The 23,785-nt window shown below is 40.9% G+C and overlaps 1 long non-coding RNA gene across 5 annotated transcripts in view; it reads right to left on the bottom strand.

Annotated features, from left to right (window-relative positions):
- The window catches only part of LOC123801208 (uncharacterized), an 89,119-nt gene that overhangs the window by 28,735 nt on the left and 36,599 nt on the right, over positions 1-23,785 (bottom strand). For 2 of the 5 annotated variants that reach the window (XR_006782162.2, XR_015727186.1), the window contains exon 3: positions 14,279-19,838. The exons of 2 other annotated variants lie outside the window; for them this stretch is intronic. This is a non-coding gene — a long non-coding RNA (uncharacterized LOC123801208). Of the gene's footprint in view, positions 1-5,125; positions 9,036-14,278; positions 19,839-23,785 lie in introns of those variants that run through there. One more of the 5 variants, XR_006782160.2, reaches the window with a different exon arrangement.

The raw sequence follows: 23,785 nt of genomic DNA, 5'->3' as shown, positions 1-23,785 counted from the left end.
TATATTCACAGATGCTGGCCCATTAACTGGCAGGGCCAAATGACTTTTTATAAGTGAATAAACCATAAACAAAGCCAACTCCAAGATAGCCTCCCACAGTCCCACCTCCTGAGCTCTACACCTTTCCGTAGTTCCCGCCCGCATCTTACTAGAGTTGGTCTGTTTGACCATTAGCATACAGCAGAACTAGTGGTACGCCACTTCCTAGATTAGGTTATAAACATAAAAGGTAAGGAATTGAAACCTTCTGCCAAGAGCCATGTGAACACATCTGCAAATGGATTCTCCTCAAATCTTCATTCAAGCTTTCAGAAGATGGCTGTCCCTGCTGACAGATTGACCAGAACCCCTTGGCCGAGTTCCCCCTGATTTGTGATCCTCACACTAGGTGAGGTAATGCCCTGTTGTTGTTTTAAGTTGCTAAATTTGGGGGTAATTTGTTATGCGGCCATAGATCACTAAGACATTTTTGCATCCCCAAGACCTCCCCTCTCCTGGGACATATGAGCAACATCTATTTCACCATTCCTGGAAATTATGCACTTTGTTTGGCAACATATATTTCATAAGAAAAGACACAAGTTAGTACCAGCATTTTCTTAGCTACCTGGTTTTAAAATCAGCTTCACTCAAGCCAGAACTTTAAAAAGGAAGAAAAACGACCTTATTGTATGTAGTAGGGGTCTCACTGTGATTTCCATCTCTAGTATTTCAAGATTACGGTTGCCTTTGCCAAAATTTCCCTTCTTTCACGGCTGTCCAGTAGGTACATTACTCTCCATCATGCTTTCCTACTTGGTCTTCCTGTGAATCCACTGATTGCTTTGAAGCGCAGCCATAGGGCTTGGTTCTCTTTCAATACTTCTTTAATTCATGTGTTTGCTCTTTAATTCATGACAAAATGACCTTCGAAGATCTTTGAAGACTATGTTTAGGTCTAAGAATTTTAAAAATTTAAGTGGGGTGCCAGGGTAGCTCAGTTAGTTAAGCGTCCGAATCTTGATTTCAGCTCAGCTCATGATTTCAGAGTCTGAGATGGAGCCCCACATTGGGCTCTGTGCTGGGCATGGAGCCTGCTTAAGATCCTCTCTCCCCCTCTTCCCCTGCCCCTCCCCACCTTGCCCCCTGCTCTCTCTCTCTCTCTCTCAGTAAATAAGTAAGTTAAATAGTGGAATTCAACTGCTTTGGGCATTCAATGTTTTACCTCCTTTGCAGGTAATGTATATGAAGGTTTCAGAACAGTTCCTAGCATATGTGTTCAATAAAATTATTATTATATAGAAGTACAGACTGACTCTCTATTGTATAGATAAGGAAGTGTTTAATACCTAGAGACCAAAGTGGGGAAGAGCTATCGGCTAACACAGCCTGCATTCTACAGTGGATGTCAAGTTCAGAAGAGCTCCCACAATTCTAATCAAGAATGCCCCCCATAGCATGGTTTCTAGGACTTCTCCATCATCTGTCATATAGAGCAGTTAACAACAGCGGTCCTTCGCGGTCATGAGATGCTTTCATGGTCTCTCAAACACTTCCTGATAGGTCATTGTATAATGATCTAGCACAAAATGACTCAAAAACTTCTGTGGACAGGAATGATGATTAACATATCACTGTGCCTTTGGGCAAACTCGTTTCTTAGATTTAAGCTAGCAAATTACTGCCTCACACCTCTAGGAAACCATGTGTACATTTTACCTGATCTACAAAGGTATAGGCCGTTATAATATCCTCAAAGTGAGTTTGCACAATTACTTCTGGCTCAGAACTAAGGGCAATTAAAGCTTTGGAAAATGAGGCTTCCTTCCTTCCTTCCTTTGACGAATTTTCTTTGAAGAACCAAAATTTATTTTCCTTTCCCCCCATCTATATTGAGGTGTAAGTGACAAATAAAATTGTACATATTTAAGGTACATAATTTGATGTTTTGACATCATATACATTGTAAAATAATTGTCACAATCAAGCGAATTAACATGAAAAAATGATGCTTCCAAATTTAAAAAATTTGAGTTGCAAATGATTCCCTCATGATTATACAAAGGAAATGAAGTGAAACTGTAAAAAAATTAAATGACAGAATATTAGAGCAAGAGAAAACAGCTCCTGGGTGTTGTCTAGACAGGCATTCAGAGAACAGTGATAGTGTTACTTATTCTTATTTTTTGTCACCTATTGAGATAAAGAATATCGATTTTCATGTCATAAATAAGTCACTGAAGATTACATTCCCCCTTCGTTCCCCAGAGAAAAAGGAAATTGAAAGTTCAGCATAAAATACACATTATACTTGGGCAGGCCTATAAGAGCAAAAGCTTTCTTATAACCTCATTGCAATGAAATGACTAACACCTCTTGCATATTAATCAGTTATGATCTTGAAGTTATATGGTCACTTACACCCCAAACACATGTAACTAATTTGACGCAATACCAGTTACCTTTTTCTGCCCATCAACCACCCATAAACTTATCAGCCTAACACAGAGACCACTTGTTAAGCTCACAATTCTCTGGGTTAGCAATTTGCATTGGGCTCAGCTGAGCCATTCTTCTGGTCCTGGCTGGGCTAACTCATGAATGAACGGTCAGCGGCTGGTTGGCTAAGGGGCTCTCGTTCTGAGGGAGGGCTTGTTTAGGATGACCTCAGCTGGGACAGGTCATCTCTGCTCCACACAGGCCCTGTGCACTTGAGGCAATTTCCTGGCCTCTCTGGTCCTCTCTGCTGGCTTACTCTCATCAACACACAAATAAACTGTCATTTCTCTAACTCACACCCAGAAAGTCCACTCTCAACTCCAGCTAACACCCTATCTCTCTGCTCATTCTTACAGCAAAACTCTTGAAAATGTGTCTGTACTCACAGTATCCAATTCTGTTCTTCCCATTTTTGCTTAAAACCTACTCCAAAAGGTTTCAGCCCACACCATTCTGCCCAAACGGCTCTTGTCAAACTCACCAATAACCTTTATATTGCTCTATCCAGCGATCCATTCCCACCTCCTCACTTTATGTGACCTGTCAGCATTTGACACGTGTCTTCACCCTGTCTCCTCAAAACACTTCCTTCACTGGGCTTCTGGGCAGCACACACCCACCTGGTTGCCCTCCTCCCTCACTAGCTTCTCCTTCCAGGTCTCCTTGGCTGGCTCCTTCTCATCTTCCTGATCTCTCAATGTCAAAGTTCCTCCAAGCTCAGTCCTTGGATTTTTCTCTTCTCTTTCCTGATTTTACTCACTTCCCGGGTGATCTCATCCAGTCCCCTGGTTTTAAGTACCATCAATATACTGGTAACTCCAAATTCAGATCCCCATCCTCTACCCCAAGTCCAGACACAAATATCCAACTGTCTATAAGATATCTCCGCTTGAATGTTACATTTTTCTATTTCTGCTGCAACAAATCATCATAAACTGAGTGGCTTAAAACATGAATTTAATGGGGTGCCTGGGTGGCTCAGTTAGTTGGGTGTCTGCATTTGACTCAGGTCATGATCTCAGGGTCCTGGGATCGAGCCCCACATCAGGCTCCCTGCTCGGCAGGGAGTCTGCTTTGCCCTCTGCCCCTCCCCCAGTCACGCACACACGCTCTCTCTCGAATAAATAAAATCTTAAAAAAAGAACAACAACATGAATTTATTATCTCTCTGTTTTGGAGGTCAGAAGTCCAAAATGGGTCTCACTGGGTAAAGTCAATGTGTCAACAGGGCTGCATTCCTCCTAAAGGCTCTACAGGAGAATCCATTGTCTTAGACTTTTCAGTTTTTAGAGACTGCTGGTATTTCTTTGCTTGTGGCCCCCTTCCATGTTCAAAGCCAGCAATGGCCAGTCAAGTCTTTCTCACATTGCATCACTCCGACACTGACTTCTTAGTCTCCCTCTCCCACATTTAAAGACTTAACGATTATATTACATTCACCTGGATAGTGCAGGAACCCTCCTTATTGTAAGGTCAGCTAATTAGCAACCTTAATTCTATCCACTTTGTCAAGTAACCAAACATATTCACAGGTTTCAGGGATTAGAAACTGGATGGCCCTTTTTGGGGGGTCATTACCCTGCCTTCCACAGATGTCTTATAGTCATGTCAAACCTGGCATATCCAGACTGACCTCCTGATCTCACCAAACCTCTCCTCTCTAGGTCTTCCTCAACTTCAGTCCATGCCAACCTCACCTTTCCAGTTGATTAAAGTAGAACGTTCAGAGTCAACTTTTCCTTCTCTTCTCTTTCTAGCTCATATCCAATCTGTGAGCAAATCCTGTGGACTCCACCTTCAGAATATACTTAGCATCTGATGATTCTCATCACCTCCCGTGCAGCTACATGGGTTCATGCCCCTCCATTACTCTCCTGGCTTATTGTTAATGGTCTCTAGATCCCCCAGAGTATCCTAATAGCCTCCCAGCCCATCTCTGTGCTTTCTGCCCTTGCCTACCGGCGCCCATCTCCTGCCTGCCCCCACATAGTCTATTCTCAATATAACAGCCAGATGATATTTTTACAACAGAAGTCAGATCATGTAGTTTCTCTGTTCACAACCCTCCCGAGGCCTCTCAGCTCCATAAAAGTTAAAGTCTGCAAGGCCCACGGGATCTGGCCATTTCTCCTACTTCTCCAACTTCTTCTGTTCCTCCCCAACATGCTTGCTTCACTCCACCCACCGGGGCCTCCCTGCTTGGTCTCTAACAGTCCAGGCACCTCCTCACGGCTTTTGTACTTGGCACTTCACTGTGACACACTCTTCTTCCAGAGGTTTACTATATGGGTCTCTCCTCATCTCCCTCAATCTTTGCTTAAAGTCACATTCTCAGTGAGGCTTTCCTTATTCATCATCCTTTAATTTTTCCCCCTTTTTCTTTTATTGAAGTTTAGTTGACACACAACGTTACATTAGTTTCAGGAGTATAAGGTAGTGATGTGACACATCTACTTGTTATGCTACACTCACTACAAGTGTGGCTACCGTCTGTCACCATACTCCACTATCCTAATACCACTACCATATTCCCTCTGCATACCTTTTATCACTGTGACTTATTCATCCCAGAACTGGAAGCCTATACTTCCCACTCCCTTTCCCCCACTTTGTTTATTCCCCCCAACCCCTTCCCCTTTGGCAACCATCAATTTGTCCTCTATGTTTATGAGTCTGTTTCTGCTTTTTGTTTATTCATTTGTTTTTTCAGATTCCACATATAAGTGAAATCCCTATGATATTTGTCTTTCTCTGACTTATTTTACTTAGCATAATACCCTCTAGGCCTATCCATATTGTTGCAAGGGGCAAGAGGGCATCCTTTTTTATGGCCAAATAATATCCCATTGTGTGTACACACCACATCTTCTTTACCCATTCATCTATCAATGGACACTTGGGTTGCTTCCATATCTTGGCTATTGTAAATAACACTGCTATAAACATACAGGTGCATACATCTTCTCAAATTAGTGTTTTCATTTTCTTTGGGTAAATACTCAGTAGTGGAATTACTGGATCATATGTTATTTCTATTTCTATTTGACGAACCTCCGTACTGTTTTCCATGGTGGCTGCACCAATACACATTCTCAACAACAGGGCACAAGTTTCTTTTTCTCCACACCCTCCCCAATACTTGTTATTATTTCACATTGTTTGGAGTCTAGCCATTCTGACAGGTGTAAGGTGATATCTCACTGTGGTTTCAATCTGCATTTCCCTGACAAGTGATGTTGAGCCTCCTCTCACATCAGCCTTTAAATTGCACACACACGCACAGAAACACATACGTAGAAGCCTTTCCTTTTTTAATGCTTACTATTTCCAGTAGCATTTATCACATTCTAACTTACCATATAATTTACATTTTTATTCTTTATTTTTGTCTCTTACCACTAGATAGTAAACTCCATGAAGGCAGGGATGCCTTGAGGTATTCCTAATTCTTAGGCCGGTATCAGTTACATAGTAGACGCTCAGTAAGTATTAGACAAATAAATGATTCTGTATCATTTATGTAATTTAACAAGCCCTCAGCAAGTAAGGATCTTGCAGTAGCTGCTACTGGACTCCCTAGGTGTGTATGTTGAAGACAGAATGCTCGTTATTCTTATTTTTCTATTGGATGCACACGTGTTAACACGGACAAAGGAACCTGGACTTTAGTCTCTCAGCTGTTCAGAACTAACTACAAAGGGCGGGCAGATGAGCTAAATCCTCACGACTGCTGTAGCTCCACATTCCTTCGTCATTTCTTGGATTTAGGTGATGACCTTCACGTCTAGAATCAGCACCAGTCTTTCCCAGTTTGAATATTGGTACAAACCACAGACCACATTAATCCTATTTCAAAATGTCAAAATTCCAATATGCAGAGCATTTGAAGCTGTGCAAATATCCTTCTAGAATACATTAAAAAATCAAAGTGTTATCATTGATTTTATTCCTTCATCCCCTTGCAGCATATACCAAACTGAATCCCAGAGATGCCAGCAAACTTATTTCCATTTACATACAGTGAGGCCAAAGGGGAAAAAAAAGGGTTATTATCTGGAAACAGAAACTCAATGGAGAGCCAAACCTCAAACTTACACATCTATGAAAATTAAAGTCTCTCCTGACAAAGTAGGTCAAATATTACCGATGTGTGGCTATTGGATAGTCAGTCTTACTCCCTAGTAAATATGAAGCACCAAAAGAGTCAGGATAAATAGGATCATAGCTGGCTGCTTGTCTCTGATTAAATATCACCTCTGCTATTTAATTCAATTACTTCAGACAAAATTCCATGACATTTGACTCCGAGTAAAACACTTTAACACCAAGTTTGAAAACAGCAGTATGTGGTTGTACATAACATTCATCGCACTGGGATATCTAGCTAAGGGGGCAAAGGAGACTGGAAAATTTTTGGTTTTGTTTATTTTTAATGCCAAAGCTTGATTGTGAATATTAGGGATAAAGCCTGGAAGAGTCAGAGTGTCGAATACATGTCATAAACCATAGAGCTGGAAAGAATAGGCGATGATAAAGAAGAGGATGGAGGGTGGCAGTGAGTCATGTACTACTAATGCCTACATAATTCATAAGACCCTTCCAGAAATTTAGATTAGACCTGGAGAGTAGGGGAGAAAGGGAGAAGAAGATGGAAGAGAAAACCTTTGAATGTGGCAATTTATCTAAAGAAAAGGAATTTTTCAAAAAAGACTGCGTTATAATGACTCGGCAAGATGACATTATCTGCGATCTACTCAACAGAAACTGGAACTTGAGATCCAAACTTCATTTTTAAGCAGGTTTTTTTTTTTTTTTTAAGATTTTATTTATTTATTTGAGAGAGAGATCCCATGAAAGGGGAGGGGGAGCTGAGGGAGAGGAAGAAGCAGACTCCCCTCTGAGCAGGGAGCCCTACATGTGGGGCTCAATCACAGGACCCAGGGATCATGACCTAAACTGAAGGCAGAAGCTTAACTGACTGAGCCACCCAGGCATCCCCACTTAAGCAGTTTTTTAAAGCTGAATATGTGTATACCTGAGTAATGAGGACTGGGACTATAAAATTCATACCCAGCGTACTAGTATTTATTGAGCTTCCAAAGTACTGTGGGCTAGACTAAGAGCCTTATACACATTGTCACATTTAGTCAATCCTGGGGGAAAAGTGGTCCTGAGAGTCTGGCTGGGAATTTTCTCTTTGCTGTTTCAGATCCTTATTGATCTTGCTCTGTGCCAAAAGAGGCTCATGATATGAACCACAACCACCAGCCACCATATCCTCCTGCTTCTTATGGGGATCGGCTCATGGTAGGACCGGTGGAGAGGGAGATCCAGGTACTTACTCCCCTGGCTCTCTATGTCTTATTGCCTTAGATTATCTTCATCCCTCTACTGAAGGTGATGACTCCTATCAGGCAGCCCTCTCCGTTGCTACTGTTATGGACTGAATGTTTGTGTCCCCCTCCCCCAAATTCATATGTTAAAGCCCTAACCCCCAAAGTGATGATATTTGGAAGGAGGGCCTTTGGGAGGTGATCAGGTTTAGAGGAGATCATGAAGGCAACCCCCCATGATGAGATTAGCTTTCTTATAGGAAGAGGAAGAGGGACCAGAGCTTGCTCTTTCTCTGCCACGTGAGGACATGTGGGAAGGCTGTTGTCTGCAAGCCAGGGAACCAACTCTCACCAGGAACCGAATCTGCCAGTGCCTCGAGCTGGGGCTTCCCAGCCTCCAGAACTTCCAGAAACAAATGTCTCTTGTTCAAGCCTCCCAGGCTCTTGTATTTTGTTAAAGCAGCCCAGCACCCTAAGACAACTACCCTCTCAGAGTGCCAGGACTGCTGCCTTCCACGGCCCCTTCAGGCCCAGGGGACATGGGGCTCCCCGAGACCACCAGTCTCAAAGCCCTGCACTACCCCTTTCTGATTTCTGTAAAGCCTGCCCATGAGTTAGTAAATAGGCACCTGCTGCCGTGGTCGGAGAGTGCCCTCTCTTTCCTGCGAGGACACTCACTAGTATACATGTAGTTCCTAAGCAGAGACGGGGTGACCATTTCTTAACAGGAATTTCCTCCTCTGTAGGGCTACGTGGCTCTTCATGCCTCTTCCAGCTCTGAGAGTCTTTCTGCTTACAGTTACACTAATGAGGACATGCGTTGTGTTTTTATTCAATTATACATGACACAGCAACATCTATCCTCCCAGAAGCTGTTGTTTTGTGACCGCCCCCTCCCCTGGCCCTGCACTTGATTTAAAAAGAAAAAGGAATGGAGAAAAAGCAACTGACAGTCCAGTGTCAGTGCTGAAGGGCAGCCATCAACTGGGAGTCCCTGGAGAGTCCGTGGCTTCTCTGCCTGGGACGCGTGGTTCTCTAGCAATGGGATTCAGAACCCGGGAATGCTGCTCACCAGATGGAGAAGGACCTGTCCACAAGCTCAGCTACTTGCAGGGCTCAAAGCTTTGGTGGGTGGTACATCGTGATGCTTCAGAAAGCAGCAATATTTATTTGTCAGTGCTTCCTGCGTGTTCAGCTCCCCTGGAGAGACTAAATCTGCAAATGCTATGGTAAAATACAGTGAGAAAAAATAATGAAGGAAACGGTCCAGTGCATCTCAAACCATTTCACCTCACCATCCCATCTCCTTTGTCTTAAAACCAGGAATAACCGTCAAATTGTTGTTCACGTTGTTGTAATTACTGCTAACAATCCCTCACACTTGCCTGAGCTTTATATTCATGGAGATTCTCATTTTATTCTCACAAGGATCTCATGTGTGCACGTGCGACTGCAAAAATAAATGAGGGCAGGTGTTTTCTTTTATTTTTATTGTTGGTGTTTGTTTTTTAAGTTCTAATAATATCTTATCTCTTATCCCATTCCAACCCTTCAGTATTTATGATGTATTATGACTTTTCTTGATCTCCATAATAGTAATCTTATTAGTAATACCATGTGTTCTATAGTATTTGTTAGATATTCATTTGCTGTTTATCTTCTGTAAACAGTGAGGTGTTATGGGGAATACAAGACCATTCCTGTCCAGTAGAACTTTCTGCAATGATGAAAATATTCTAAACGTGTTGTCGAAAACCGACCTCTGTGCTATGGAGCCGAAATATAATGGGAAGACAGAATGTGGGATAAAGAAGAACAAGAGCTTGATTGCTTGGCGGGCAAAGGAGCCTGGAGTGGGCTAAGGCCTTCGAAGACTGCAAGCCTGCCTGAAGGACGGGGCTGGAAGGTTTTATAAGGAAATACAGGATCTAGTCAGTTTTGACAGGAATTGTGTGTGTGCTGCCATCTTTGTTGATCTGTCTTTAGGGTGGTACTGGGTTCCTGAAACAGAAGGCTAAGAAGGGAGAAGGGGAGGTTTGCAGAAGAGAGAAAAAAGGTTACTTTAAAATCAAGCATGGCTGAAGCATTAGTGCACCCATTTTGATGTTTGTTCAACTTTACGCTTTTAAGCATTTTCAAAGGTACTGTGTCCATTATGATAGAAACTAACTGCATGTGGCCATTGAGCATTTGAAATCTGGCTAATACAACTGAGAAACTGAATGTTTAATTTTACCTAATGTTAATGTATTTTAATTTTTTTAAGATTATTTATTTATTGGAGAGAGCGAGAGAGAGCAAGAGCAGGGGGCACAGGCAGAGGGAGAAGCAGGCTCCCCGCTGAGCAGGGAGCCCAATGCAGAGCTTGATCCCAGCACCCTGGGATCATGACCTGAGCTGAAGGCAGACATTTAACTGACTGCACCACCCAGGCACCTCTAATGGTAACTTTTTTTTTTTTTTTAAAGATTTTATTTATTTATTTGACAGAGATAGAGACAGCCAGTGAGAGAGGGAACACAAGCAGGGGGAGTGGGAGAGGAAGAGCAGGCTCCCAGCAGAGGAGCCCGATGTGGGGCTCGATCCCATAACGCTGGGATCACGCCCTGAGCCAAAGGCAGACGTTTAACCGCTGTGCCACCCAGGTGCCCCTCTAATGGTAACTTTTAAAAATCAAAATGTTTGACTTTAATAGCTGTTATCTTTGGCAGTGCAGCTCTAGAACCAGAGTAGCTAGTCCTATTTTGAGGAAATTTAGAATCCAAAGGGATGTTACTGTAGAAGTGGGTGGCCAGCAGGAGGCACGACTTGAGAACAATTACAAACTATTGTATAAAATTCAAAATTATACCAAATATGTCTAAACACTGAGATCATCTAATGAAGCGATCTGTGTGGGATGAGGTTAGTGGAAGGAAAGCATTTAGAGAAAATGGGATTTCAGGAACTGCTATGATGGAGGAAGGAAGAGCAGAGGCAAGTAAAAGAAAAAAGGACCATTTGGAGGAGTGAAAGAGATGGACCCCTGAAGAACAGGAGATGGGAAAGATGTAAGTGATTCACACCCAGCCTGCTGAGAGAGTTTGAGGCAAATCTGAAGTAAATGTGGATATTGACCCTGATTAGTGAAGGGTGGCACAATATGCCAGCCTAAGGATACCTTTTTGGCATCGGGAGTATTTCAAGAAATAGCAGTCACAGGAGAAGCTCTGAAAACAGAATAGAATTTACCCTTTTGTAAAAGAAATTTATATTTATAAGGAAATTTCCATTTGTAAGGTTGTCTCCCTCTCTGTACCAGGAAGAGAAGGATGACTAAGTTACAAGAAACTCAACAATGCAGAAGTCACCGACTTAAATCTTCACCACAAATCTTACTCTTGTTTACCAGACTTGTCCTGCTCATCTCCCCATAACTGACTTCCCCCACACCCTTCTTTTGTCCTTAGCTAAAGATGGTTTTCAAGCCTGAATTCTACACCACCTCTGAGAGTTACTCAGTTTTCTGAGTATGTCCCATGTATATATTAGATATATGTTATAAACTTCTGTTTGGATTTCTCTTATTAATCTGTCTTTTTAATTTTTTTAAAGATTTTGTTTACTTATTTGAGAGACAGTAAGCAAGAGAGAGAGAGCAAGCATGAGTGGGAGGAGGCAGAAGAAGATTCCCCACTGAGTAGGGAGCACAATGCAGAGTTCAAATCCAGAACCCCAGAATCATGACCCGAGCCAAAGGCAGATACTTAACTGACTGAGCCACCCAGGTACCTCTAATCTGTCTTTTTTAAAGGACTCCAGCTGAGAACTTAGACGGGTAGAGGGACCTACATTAGTAACATGGGAAGCCATTATTGGATAGTGTGGACACTGCGAGAGAAAAACAAGTGGAAAGGAAAAAAGTAAACCAGGGCGAAAAGCAAAACAAAACCCTAAAAATGTTGGAGCGCTGTGACCTGGCACATCTTTTGTTGTTTCATGTATGTCCTAAAAATGGTTTCAAATATTAACAGAATATTAGCTAGCCCATTTGCCGGTTTCTGAATTTGTGTAGGGGAGGAAATTTTTATTCTACCCTTCTAGATTCTGTGGCTGGTCTAATAATTAAACGACATAGAACAGATTAACAGAAGAAAAGCAAATTTAATTATGTACATGTACAGGAGATCCACAAGGCAGCCAGGCAATTTAGGTTTATATAACATCCTGAGCTAAGGAAAGGAAAGGGTACTGGGGCTTTAAAGTGTGGAAGGCAATTTACAGGAAGGGGAGAGGAGGAAATGTTTGGCAAATACAGGTTCTGCAGATGCATTTCTTAAGTAAAAATGGTTTATCTCTGGTAGTAGTTCTCTTCCTGATATAGACCCCCTTTCCAATGTAAATTTCCTTTATTATTGCAGATTTTCCCCACAAATGGAGAAATTTATATTTCGTTTAGGCAGTTATGGGGGACCTTAAGAGCTCTTCCTGAGCCTTCTGGGTATTGATTGCCTTCAGCTCAAGCTAATCCTCATGCAGGAGTGGCATGGTTTTTTTGGAGGGGAGGGTGAGGGTGGTATTGTTCTGAACCCCTTTGTTTGCATCATATTGGGAAATATATATGGTCTTTTATTATTAAACATAAACCCCAGCTCTTTTGCAAATGATATTGTATTTAATCAAATGACTTTCCACTTAACCTCTCTTTTCCTTCAACACTATATAAACACACACACACACACACACACACATTTCACACTCCTGCCAAACACCATGTTCAGAACAGTGTTTCTCAAGCTATCTAAGGTGAAGAACCAGTTTTTCTTTTCCCAATCCATCATGAACTCAAACTTCTATAAAATACAACAAAAAAAAAAAGAACAAAACTAGAAAAATGGAATAAAAAGACAAAATATAAGGCAAGTTTTCTGCTCTTAGATTCAACATATATAAAAGTACTCTGACATTTTGCTTTAAAAATTTCTAAATGCTCACCTTCCATTTATTACTTATTTCCTTATGGACTATGTTAAAAAATGATTAAAGAGAAAAATTAGGTGATACACCTCATGAAGTGGACAGCCGCCATTCAGAGAACTGTAAAATGGGGAGGAAGGCTGAAAGCTTTTACAGAACAAAGAGTAAAGAATAAGGAAGAAAGAAATAGAAATATCAGATTGGCCAGGGCTATGCAGTCAACCTTGCTTGGAGTGTGAAGGAAGAAGGAAATAAGTATAGAGTCCAGAGTTGGCATGGCAAGTGGGGGCTGGCTGACTGGATAGTCTGTTTCTGGTGGAGCTGAGCATTTACAGGGACATGAAAGTTATCTGAGTTTCATTTCACTGATGTGGCACCCAGAGAAGGAGCAGTTCCATCTTCTAATTAGAGATTTATTTCAAAAACTGGTAACAAATAATTTGTTCATTGTGCCTCCCCTTGCATCATACTTTCAATAGCATTGACTTAAATGCATGATGATTTGTCTATGTAAAATGTTGTGTAATGAATAGGAATTTGTTATTTCTATATATACACAACAGACTGTATTGACAATATTATCTTTCTGATCTTCAGCTATTTATGACTTTTTTAGAAAAAGATTTTATTTATTTATTTGAGACAGAGTGAGAGAGAGAGAGAGCACAAGCCAGGAGAGAGGCAGAGGAAGAAGCAGACTCTCCACTGAGCAGAGAGCCTGATGTGGGGCTTGATCCCAGGACCTTGAGATCATGACCTGAGCCAAAGGCAGACGCTTAACTGACTGAGCCACCCAGGCACCTCTATTTATGCATTTAAAATAAAGCAAATAATTTGAAGTTCATAATCTTTAAGGAATCAAGTTTTTGTCTGTGAAGTACTTTTTAGTTCTTTGCTTATTTCCTTGCACTCATAAATATTCAAAAAAATGTCAGTTTTCCCATGGACTCGTGTGTTCAAATAAAAATATCTTGGACACCCCAAATGAATATCTACAGATATTAATCTCTAATGCCCCATGTTTATCTGTTTAATGTGTTTCTTGTTAAGAACATTTTTATTTGTGAATGAAACCTTATAAGACAGATGCTCATAACATTACAGTTTATTGCCACAAAAAAGAGTGAGCTATCAGAAAATGACTGAATTTTCAGAAACATCAATGTCATACTGCTGTGTGAGGAAACAGAAAAAGTCTGGCCAAGAGAGAGGTTAGGAAATCAGTGTTTAGCACTGCAAGGATTTGCAAATGTGCAAAGTGCAAATTTGTTTATTAAGACCAACTGGCTTATGGGGCGCCTGGGTGGCACAGCGGTTAAAGCGTCTGCCTTCGGCTCAGGGCGTGATCCCGGCGTTCCGGGATCGAGTCCCACATCAGGCTCCTCTGCTATGAGCCTGCTTCTTCCTCTCCCACTCCCCTGCTGTGTTCCCTCTCTCGCTGGCTGTCTCTATCTCTGTCGAATAAATAAATAAAATCTTTAAAAAAAAAAAAAAAAAAAAAAAAAAAGACCAACTGGCTTAAAGTTTTATATACTTTAAAGTTCCTTCATCTAATACTGCCTTTATTCTTCCTAAATTTTAGGACAAATATAAAATCATAACAGAAGCCTACAGGAAAAAAAGCAAGTGAATATCACTTAGGAATAACAGCCTCAGAAAAAAACTGAAATTAAAGCTCAAAGGCTGTTGGCATTTCTTTTCTCTTCACTCCCTTAAAGTTTTGGAGACTTTGCATTCTATTTCCAAAAAATGTGGTTAGTGTTTTAACATTCCACCAATTATGCCAAGCAGTCTAATTTGACCTCCATTTAAGAGAAAGGCTTTCTTGGTCTTTTTGTAAGTTTATTACTAAACAACATGAAACACAAGTGTTATGGGTGATCCTTGATTGGATCCTAGATTGGAAAAAAACCCAAAAAACAAAAAATCTATGATAAGGCATTATTAAGACAATGGAGAAAGTTTGAATATAAGCAATATTTTATATAATTTTATCATATCAACATTAAATTTCTTTGGGGTGATATGGTATTATGGTTATATAGGAGAATGTCCTTGTTCTTAGAGAACAGATGTTAAACTATTTAGAGGGAAAGTGTCATGATGTCTAAAATATACTTTCAAATGGCTCAGCATTAAAAAAAAAAGGCATATGGAAATAGATAGATAGATGATAGATAGATAGATAATAGATAGAGCAGCCAATGTGGCAAAATGTTGATAATTGGTATGTTTAAGCAAGGCTGTTCCTAACCCTGCAGGGCCTGGGTCAAAAGTAAAAATGGAGACTTATATATCATGCTTAAATATTTAAAGTTATAAAGCAAACTCATAAAATAATAAAATACATTCTATCCTTTACTTTGACTAATACATCGTCATAATGATCTGGAATCCAAGTTTAAATTTAGATTCACAAACTCCTGCAAGTTTTATGTTAGAACATAGTAATTCAAGGAAAGCCATCCCTGGTCTCCTGGCCTGCAGCCAGTTCCATTTCTCTGCCCATCCCTAAGTCCATTCATATCATAAGGGGTTTTATGCACATTTGTGTGGGCCTCAGTTCATGCATTCAAGCACCATCTGTGGGGTAGCAGAATATGAAACCCCAAAACACGCCCCTTTTGCATAAGGATTATCTTGAGCTGAAGGCAACTGAGAAGCAGATATAAAAAAGCTCCCTGCCCTCCCTCTATTTGCCTAAAACCAGGACATAAATATTTAAAGGTATTTCTCTTCTCCCCTCTACCAAGAAGGACAAAAGTTGATCACCAGATATAACTTTAGATCCTATCAGGCCGGAGATGGCACTGGAAGAATCTACATAATAAACTTTACTTTCAGCTTTTGTCTACCATTAGTTTCCTATATATCTGCCCCCATATTATTTGCTGTCCTTAGAGACTCAAAGTCTTTTTCCTTTGTCTTGTCACTTCTATAAAAATGTATTGCTCCTTTGCTAAGATACTATGTAAACTCAGGTTCTTTTTATTTTTTTAATATTTTATTTATTTGTCAGAGAAAGAGAAAGTGTACAAGCAGGGGGAGTGGCAGGCAGAGGGAGAAGCAGGCTCTCTGCTGAGGAGGAAGCCCAATGCGGAACTTGATCCCAGGACCCTGGGATCATAACCTGAGCTGAAGGCAGACACTTAACCAACTATGCCACCCAGACATCCCTAAACTCAGGTTCTAACTAAATCTTTGAGTTACTCATTTTTCCCTGGATATCTCCCATGCACATATGAGGAATACATGTTAATAAACTTCTGTTTTTCTCTTATTAATCTGTCTTTGGTTATACAGGTCTAGCCAAGAAATTACTTTTCCTCCCCTACACATCCATATCACAGCTCCCTACTCCCACAAACGGCTGTTTCTTGGCCACCCTTGGGCCAAAGATATGCATAATGGATGTGGTCTAACCTCAGGAAAACAGACCCCCAAAAGATGAAAGTAGCAGGAATTCCAGGGTCTAGGATACCTGCAGCATGAATAAAAGTGAGGGGTTGTGGTGGAAACTGAGCTCCAGATGAGCATGCCTCTTGGCTCAGATTACTTCTCATCCCTTGGGGAGGACCAAGGCTGGAGGAGAAAAGGGGCTCTCCAAAGGATGGGTAGTATTGGATCTAGGTGAAGGAATATGGATTTCCAATGAAATTATTCTTTCAATTTTTAACTTGAACATTTTGGCGTATTTTTTCCCACTTTCCAAAAATGCACTGGAGATGATTTAGAAAAAAAGTTTTTACACCCTGTTCTTTTCACATACCATTCTAACAACTGTGGGGAGAGGAAAATTAATCTTCCCTCTACCCTTGGAGTTCTTAGCAAAGACCTCTGTAATAAAAGAAATTTATTAACATGTATACTTCATGTATATTTGGGAGATGCCCAGGGGAAAATTGATAACTCAGAGGTGGCTTAGAGTTCAGGCTTAAATACCATCTTAATTGCAGGGCACCTGGGTGGCTCAGTTGGTTAAGCAATTCCCTTCAGCTCAGGTCATGATCCTGGAGTCCCAGAATCGAGTCCTGCATTGGGCTCCCTGCTCATCAGGGAGTCTGCTTCTGTCTCTGACCCTCCCCGCTCTTGTGCCTCTCTGTCTCTCAAATAGATTAAAACCTTTAAAAAAAATCTCAATTAGGAAGGGAGGGGTGGTATAGGCCTCTTAGGGGAGAGCAAGTGATCTTTACGGAAGATGAATGGGTTCTTGGAAAAAATAGACGAGAGATATAATAATTTGTGATAAAGTTTGGGTGTGGAATCAGTGATTCCTGGTTAGTGAAACTCCCAGAGAGGGGTTAACTGCATTCCTTTTACTGTTGTGTCTTGTGGCAGATATGAGGAGCTCAGAGAAAGCCCCTTCTTGAATTTAAGGTTTTTCAAATGTCTGCAACTCAAAATAATTAATATGCCAAAGCAGCATATTTTGAGGTGGCATGTCCTGAACTCCTACATTCATATTTTGAGATGGCATATTCTGCTATCCTTAGCAATAACCATTTACATGATTAAAAACTCTTTATGAACATTATTTTTACTATTCATTATATCCAATCTGTGATATTGTGATTTATAATAAGAAATACATATTTGCTCTTCATCCCTGTTTCTGGCACAGAGCTCCTACAACCCCTGGAACTGCCTAAGTGTTGACAGTGGGACAAGGTGTCTTTGTTATGTTAATGAGGTGACTGGTGGATCGCTAGAAGGGATGGGGGCTCCTTGCTAGGGGAAGCAGGTGTTTAGAGGGCTGGAACTTTCAACCCCACCCCCTGATTTTTGAGGGGAGGAGGGCTGGTTCAATCACCAATGGCCATTGATTTAATCAATCATGCTTCCTTAATGAAGCTTCCATAAAAAACCAAAAGGACTAGATTCGGAGAGCTTTCCAGGTGGGTGACTGCATGGAAATTTGAGGATAGTGGTAAGCTCAGAGAGCAGGGAAGCTCTGAGCCCCTTCCCACATGTACTGTTTTATAACTTACCCTTTTATAACAAACTGGTAAATGTTTCTTTGAGTTCTGTGAGATGTTCTAGCAAATGAATTGAACCTAAGGAGGGGGTTGTAGGAACCTCCCATCTATAGCCACTCGGTCAGAAGCACAGGTGACAAACCTGCACTGACATTGACTTCTCAAGAAGGTGGAGGGGCAGTCTTATACAACTGAGTCCTTAACCTGTAGGATCTGATGCTATTTTCTAGGTAAGTACTCTCAGAATTGAGTTGAATTGTAGGCCACCTGGTCAGTGTCTAGTGGGAATTTCCCATTGACAGAACTCAGACATGTGGCCACATCTGACTTGTAGGAGAGCTGGGAAAGGCAGTCTGACAGCCCAGAAGGAGAGGGAAATAATGTGACTCAACCTATCCAAACTCTCCCATCTACTTAGACATCTGCAGGCTGTACAGGTCATTTACTGTTTCAGCCTGTCAGTGGACAAAAGCAAGAGGCCTCTAGATTTTTGTTTTGTTTTGTTTTGTTTTCCATTTCCTGGAGGAGTCCATGTACTTCTACTCTGCCAATGTGGCCACGGATCTCATAGGATCCCCCTTCGGTCTCCAGCCTCCATAAATACTTGAGATTGGAAACCCTCTGGATGAATTTGTCTTGCCAACAATCCCTTTCAAATGGACTCCATGACAACAGCTCTGTTAGCCCTTGTGTTTGAGCCAGTTTGGTGGTGATTTTCATTGTATTCACTCTAGTGTGTAGACTAGAATATTTACTCTCAATGAAGAGTCCTTGCATTTGTGGAAATTGCTTCCCAATGGTTTCTCTGCATTTTTTTAAATGATGCATTTCTTATAAAGGAGGCCCAAGTTACTTATTTTAGTTTAAACTCATAGTGTTATTTTTATAGCTGGAGCAGAGAGTGACTGTGTGCTATTCGCTAAAATTTCAAGAAAATGTCAGGCCTTAATGGATTTATATTTCAAACCTTCTGACTTTATTTTTTTTTGTATTGATTTTAGGTACTGACTGAACTTATAATCAAGTTGAATGTCTGGCAGAGTTGGGGAATTCAGTTGCTGTCATGCTAAATAAAGGCTTTAATCTGGGAAAGAAGGGATTAAAAATATCATTTTAAGTTAAGGATGGGGGTTCACTTGAGCATCTCAAAAAGAAAGCTCCAAACTACCCAAAACTGGGTAAGTCCTAAGGAAGTCTTCCTGGAAATGATTTTAGCTAGTAGGCCTACCAGTTAGGCTAGTTGCCAATGTTTGCCCGTGAGGAAGAAAGTTGAAAACTGACTTCAGATGGTTAGTCATCGACACACACAGGAATCTGCCAAAGAATCTTTGAGGAGCAGAGAGACACATGGGTGCAGATGGCCTCAACCCAAATTCTCAAAATATTAGGGGGATGCAATAAGACTAGTGAGGATACTACTTGTGTTCCTTAGAGGCAACATTAAATCTGAATTTTTTTTTCCTGTTGCTTTAGGAAAAAAGCAAAAATAAAAGAGATGCCAGAAATACGTTGTAGTAAATAAACCACTACTATTGGCAAAACAATTAATCATTTACCCAACAAGCATTTATTAAGCACTGGCACTAGGTTCTGGAAATAGGAAGATGAATGAAAGTTTCTGCCCTCAAACAGCACATAACCTAGAGCAGAGGAAAATAATTGCAAAACAGTGTAATAAGGGCTGTAAGGGAGGCGTGCATTAGTCGTGTGGGGGTGTACAAAGAAGGAAGCAAGTTTGGAAGGATGGTCAGGGAAAGATTTACTGAAAAAGATGCATCTCAAAGGGTGAATAGGAGTTTTCCAGCGTAAGCAGCGCTTTCCTAAGAGAGGGAAAGCATAGCAAAACTTGCCGGAGCAGAAAGGCAGGCACCAACTTTCACATCAATTTGGTTAATAAAGCTGTTTTCGTAGCAAAGGTTTTTTTTTATTTCAAGGTTTTCTCTTTTGATTTGCTTTTCTTTACATTTTAGAGAAAGTGTGTCTGTGGAAATATCTAATGGAGAGTCAAAGCAATCTCACCATTGTTGAGTTCGAAAGCACCCAGGATGACATCTTCTGAATCTCTTCTGCTGACCTAGTTTCCTTAAAAGATTCCCTGGCAGAACCAGGTGAATGAGAGAATGACCATTAGAAAAACGGCATTTTAAACCTCTGGCCTTTTTTTCAAATTAAAAATATATAAGACATTTTTCTATAGTCATTTAGTTAACTTTTGATTATTCAGGGACACGGGGATAAAATTTAGGATGACCAAACTAGGAAAAACAGGGAAAAGAAAAAAGGAAACAACTGTAAAGTTCATTATTAAAAATCAGTCAAATGAAAACTAAAATCAAGTATATCTGTTTTTACACTAATTATGAATGGACTGAGTTTGCCCATTAAAGTCAGAAACTGAGTGAGCTTAAAAAAAATAAACCACCCTTAAATGCTATTTCCAAGAAACACCTGACACACAATGACAAAAAGGAAATAGGATAGTAACTGAAATTTGTAAGTTATCTCAAAATCCACACTTGCTCATGATTTTAACTGTTTTCCTCTATCAGACTTCTTGCCTCAAGTGAAGTTATAAAAGTCAAATTGGCAGTCTTAAGGACCCCTAATAGTCACCGACAACATAATTCTCCGATGGAAATATAAGTAAAGAATTTATCTTAAACCAAGTTGTATTTGTCAGGGTCCAGTCAGGAAGACAGAAATTGCAACAACAGACAAGTCATATGAGAAACTGGTTACACAAGCTGTTGGAGGGACAAAGAGCAAAAGGAGACACAGTGAGGTGACAGAGGCAGTGAGTGCAGGAAATAGCCACCACTCTTATGGGGGGGGGGGCAACATTAGGCCTGTCAGCATCTAGAAGTCAGTACCTAACTTGTAATATCTGAAATTTAGAGCCCTTTGGAGGATTTTCTCCCAACACTGCTCACGTCATGTTATTTTAGGGAAGACATATATAGTAGGCATGCCCCGGGAAAATTCTCTGTTCCTTACCACAGACTTATCCTTTTTTTTTTTTTTTTTAAAGATTTTATTCATTTATTCCACAGAGACAGCCAGCGAGAGAGGGAACACAAGCAGGGGGAGTGGGAGAGGAAGAAGCAGGCTCATAGCAGAGGAGCCTGATGTGGGGCTCGATCCCATAACGCTGGGATCATGCCCTGAGCCGAAGGCAGACGCTTAACCGCTGTGCCACCCAGGCGCCCCATCCACAGACTTATCCTTAACCCTGTTTCCTGGTGAAGAGGACACACCACATGGGACTCCAGGGTCTCCTTTTTTCTAAAGAAGGTAACTCTAAGTCTTACAACCCTACAAGTTAGCCAAATAACTTCCTTGGCACCATTTCTTTAGGACCATACCAAAATTGTAGGGGTGGCAACAAGGATCATTCCAGTGGCAAAACAAATAAACAAACAGGCTAACTCAAGAAAGAAAAGAAAGTAAAGGGCTGCACTTGGTCTTCTCCTATAGCCTAGAGCAGAACTGATCCTGATTATTCTAGAAATCAACAATTACAACCTTCTAGGACATCGTATATCCTCCCTCAAGAAGACAGGTATGGTTACTGCACCATTTTTTCTGAATTCCGGATAATAGACAACAGCTTCTATCAACCCAAATTAAGAAGGGAAGATGTCACTTTATAGAAGGATAAAGATACAGAAGGATAAAAACTTCTATTCAAAGTCCTTTTTGACCTTCCGGTCAAAAGAGCTTCACTAGGAATGGGGCTTTTCTAATTGCTAAGGGAACATCCGGAAAGATTATTCAAAACTGGCACCATCAGAATATGACTACTGATGAGTCCATCATCTTGGACAAGGTTTTTTTTTTTTTTTTTTTTTTTTTAAAGATTTTATTTATTTATTTGACAGAGACAGAGACAGCCAGCGAGAGAGGGAACACAAGCAGGGGGAGTGGGAGAGGAAGAAGCAGGCTCATAGCAGAGGAGCCTGATGTGGGGCTCGATCCCAGAACGCCGGGATCACGCCCTGAGCCGAAGGCAGATGCTTAACCGCTATGCCACCCAGGCGCCCCTTGGACAAGGTTTTAATTCATCATAGTCAGTCCATGCCCCCTGAGAGCTGAGCCCTGGGCTAGGAAGTCATAATAAGATTACTTGGCTTTTTCTGTCCCTATACTATTAATCAACCTTGTGGTTGATGGAAGTTACATAAAATAACCAGATAAGCCTCTGATGCAATGATGATAACGACAACGTAGCAGTAAAATAAAACAGAGCTAACACAAATCAATCCCCTTGAATAAAAGTTAAAGTTAGAAAGTTTGTGAACTTAGGCCATTATCTCTCAATGTCAGGATTTATCATTTATAACCCAACACTGGATTAAACCATTCTATAAAGCAAATATTCCAAGAATCTCAGGTTTGAAGTTACTTTAAACATTATTAGTTGCAGAGATAACAAACTGACCGTGGACCAAATGTACAGATGTGGCCCATTCTGGGGTTTTCTCCCCCATTAGAATTTGATAGCACATTTAAGAATTAGAAGCTTTTCTATAAAAAGAAGAATTCCTGGCTCCTCTTTGAAAATAGAAAGATTTCTTAAAACAGGACCCATGTCCCTGCATGAAAACTATCGGCGCTGAATAACAATTGTGCTCTTTAGAAGGAATATACCCAGACCCCATTAGTTCCTACTGTATCTCCAATTTAGAGGCTGAGAGTCAGCCACTCTTCATCATGTTGCTGCAACTGTTTTACATGGAGTTAAGGGGGAAGTGAAGTACTTCTTACGCTTGGCCTTTTCTCTCATCTATGCTCCTTGCCTGGCCTCCGTGGGCATCTGAGTGAGGGGTCCTGGTCTGGCCAACAGATGCTTGAGTCCCCATGTACCATGTGCAGTCTATGCAGAGTGGCAGGGAACTCACCCTCCCTGAGACAGCCAGCTCCATATTTAGTCACCTCTGAACATTACAAAGTTCTTAATGTTGAACAGAAACGTATCTTCTTATTGTCTCCACTAGTCCTAGTGCGATTCCTGGAGCTATCCAGCATACAGAACACTAACAAATACCAAATACTGCAATAACTTTTGCAAAGCATTTAGTCCAGAGCCTGGCATGCAGCAGGTGCTCAGTACGTGTTGATCTCCCTCCCTGATCCATTTCTTTCATTTAACAAATAGTGGACAAGCATTTGTTGAGTGTCAACTATGTGCAAGGCACTGTACCGGGAGCTAAAACCAAGAAGATGAATCTAAATAAAAATAAGTCTCTGAATTCTAGACACTAATAACCTAGAGGTTGAGGCTTATCTGTGTGCGTCCTGTTATAATGCTGGGGTAGGAGTATGGACAGGATGCCCAAACTAGACCGAGACATTCTGCCGACTTTGGTGGGGCAGGGGGTAGTCCCGGTGTGTAGTCTAACAGCTAGTTGTCTTGTACCTGAAGGCTGGCATGTACTTTGGGAGCAGAAATTCCATACTGCCCATAACTCAAATAAATAATAAATTTGGCTTTGTATTAGGGAATTAAAGACCTAAAGAGACTTGGTATCAGTTGGAACATGCCTTCACCAATACTTTCATTTTATAATCTTAGAATTGTTACAAATTCGGAGATAGTAGTAAGTATAGTGAGATGTAGGAACAAAAAGAAAGATCACCTGACACATTTTGGTTATTTACAAATAATATGAAAGACAGTTTCAAGGGTGGACAGGCAATAGGGCAGGGAGACGTAGATTTTCCCTCTCCAGAACTTGGGGTATATAATGAATACTCAGCCTAGTGGTTTCTTCCTTGTCCCCTTGGGCCCTGGACCCTGTTTTCTCTCAGCAAGGGTTTAGAGAGACTTCAGTTTGTGACTTCTGCAACTAGGTACTGTTTAAGATAAGATAACTTACCTTAAGGAAGGAATTCTGACAAGTGGATGAGATGAGAGGTTTTTAAAATATATATTTAGGAAACTCTGACACCAAATGCACAGGCAACAAAAGCAAAAATCAGCAGGTGGAACTACAGTAAACTCAAAAACCCGTCACAGCAAAAGAAAAAGCAACACAATGAAAA

This window comes from Ursus americanus, chromosome 17 (assembly GCF_024610735.1).
Source record: "Ursus americanus isolate L20-20 chromosome 17, mUrsAme1.1.p, whole genome shotgun sequence".
In the NCBI taxonomy this organism is placed as follows: domain Eukaryota; kingdom Metazoa; phylum Chordata; class Mammalia; order Carnivora; family Ursidae; genus Ursus; species Ursus americanus.
Note: the sequence above shows the minus strand (reverse complement) of the source record. Positions and strands in the feature narration are given on the sequence as shown.